The sequence below is a fragment of the Rhinopithecus bieti genome, unplaced genomic scaffold (assembly GCF_001698545.2).
Source record: "Rhinopithecus bieti isolate Rb0 unplaced genomic scaffold, ASM169854v2 scaffold_578, whole genome shotgun sequence".
In the NCBI taxonomy this organism is placed as follows: Eukaryota; Metazoa; Chordata; class Mammalia; order Primates; family Cercopithecidae; genus Rhinopithecus; species Rhinopithecus bieti.
The window spans coordinates 266,729-269,151 of NW_016803112.1; positions in this window are offsets into that span (position 1 = coordinate 266,729).

The following is a 2,423-nucleotide window of genomic DNA, read 5'->3' on the forward strand; positions in this document are numbered from 1 at the left end:
GAGACACAGAGGTCTAAGAAATACCTTCCCTAGAATCGTTTGTTAAGTCGAAATAACCCCATGATTTCCTTTCCTTGCAAGCCAGGACATGCTCTGTTTGGAAATGTTCCCTCACCTGGAGCTCTAGCGTTCTCTAGTACTCTTCTCTCCAGTTACACCTTCTTCTGCTATTTCTCCAAGATGCCAAATCTAGAATTCTCCCAAATTTTAGGCTTCTATGAACAATACATGCAAAGGAGTGAAAAATAAATCAGGCTGCTATTTTGAGCCAAATCTCTTTTCTGCTCTAACATAGAACTTGGCTCATCCTAAAGCCTTGAACTCTCGTTTCTTGCTCACGGAGACTGCTTTGCAGCTATCTTTTTTCCTGACACTAGAATATCCTTGGCCTGGGAGGTGGGTAGGATAGACTCATCCAGTCTAATCCAGCTCTGCTGAGACCTATGTTGGGTTGCATATTCTGCCGTGCAGCAGAGCAGGTTCCAGTGAAAAATCCATTAAGTTCAGGCTTGTGTATTGATTTTTTAAAAGCCTGTTCCACTTCTTCTAGATCCTGAGAATGTGAACAAGTAATTATATTCAGTGCTGCATAAACTTGCTTGTACTTGTTTTCAAGTGAACCATTATGACACAAATTACCTTGAAATGTAATAGTACCAGGTCAAAATGTTAGTATCTTTTTGGAGGCTGTCGTCAATTATATGTACAGATTACAGTCTGGATAAAGGTCATTCCTACTCACTGATTCTGCCAGATCTACTGCCAGTTGGGGAGCACTTGCTTTAAAATGCAGGTTAATTGAAGGAAAAAACACCCACCTACAAACTCATCTTTGAGATGGGAGCTATTTGCATGAATATATTTATTTGTTCATGAATTTTCTACAGCACAGGAAGAATGACTGAAATTTTCCTTCTCCTTAATGCATGAATTTAACTTTATTAGCTGTTATATGCATCTTGGTTTTTAGCTGGAATAACTCGGAGGGTCTTGATTTCTCGATCTCAAAAACTGGGCCCCTTTGGTTAATCTGTCCAAAGTGATTATTTTCCTTTGGGGCATTTGGAGACTTTTAGGTCAGCATACTAATTCTCACCAGAGCATGCCTTTTACACCCCATTAATGGTATTTTATTTATAGTTTTTATAAATTAAGGTATTTGAGAAAGTTAATTGAAACGAGGAAGTCATTATCTAAGGAAGAAGCATGGAGGGGAAAATAACAAAATAAAGAGCTGGTTTAAATTAGAGAGGATCAGAATGAAAGTAGATATTCAGATCCAAATTAGGAATGTAATGACTTTTTGGTGGTAGAGAATAGAATAAGTGAAGTCTTTGTGAAGTCTGCCAGTGTTGAGCTTAATGTAGAGTGACCCTGGGAAAAGGAAACCAGTATGTACGTACCTACCAACCACCAGATGCTTTTGTGTACATCATCTCCTTTGAAGACATGAAGAGCCTCACACAGCCAGGGAGTAGGATCATAGAGAAGAGCACACCAGCTAAGAATCAGACAGAAAATAGGCAGAATTAGAACACATTTCTCTGACAGTTATGTATAGATTGGGAACTTCAGACACAGCTACAATATAATTGGCTTAATGATCACAGAGAAGACATCAGGCCCAGGAATGGGGTGATCCTCAAAGTGGGAGACAAAAAGTTGTAGAATCAAAGAAATAGCCTGAAGTAGAAAAATGCTGGACTCTATAGCTACATTGTGTGTGTGTTTTTTATTATTAAAAAAAAGGATTGTTTGTACCCTAAATATGAGAAGTTACCAGATTGAGATTTCTTCCGGCTTCATTATGATTTATGCTCCACGGTTCCTAAGTTCTTATTTAGGGAACAGTGCTTTGCTGTGTATATTTGTTCACGTGAGAGTCATGGGATGCAGGGTGAAGAAAGCCAGTGAGAAGAGAATGCTTTAATTTTTCTTTCTTTCATTTTGAAAGTCTTTGAAAGTCAAGGAAGAGAGGGACTTGTGCATTCCAATTTAGCGGTCACCCCATTACTGGGCCTAATGTCTTCTCTGTGGTCATTAAGCCATTTATGTTGTCGTTGTGTCTGAAGTTTCCAATCTATCCAAGGCAATCTAAGACATTTTGAGGCCGGGCATGGTGGCTCATGCCTGCAATCCCAGCACTTTGGGAGGCTGAGGCAGGCTGATCACAAGGTCAGGAGTTCGACAAGCCTGGCCAACAGTGAAACCCCGTCTCTACCAAAAAAATAAAAAATAAAAAATAGCCAGGGATGATTGCATATGCCTGTACTCGGGAGGCTGAATCAGGAGAATTGCTTGAACCCAGGAGGTGGAGGTTGTGGTGAGCTGAGATAGCACCACTGCACTCCAGCATGGGCAACAGTGTGAGACTCTGTCTCAATAAATAAATAAATAAATAAATAAATAAATAAATAAATAAA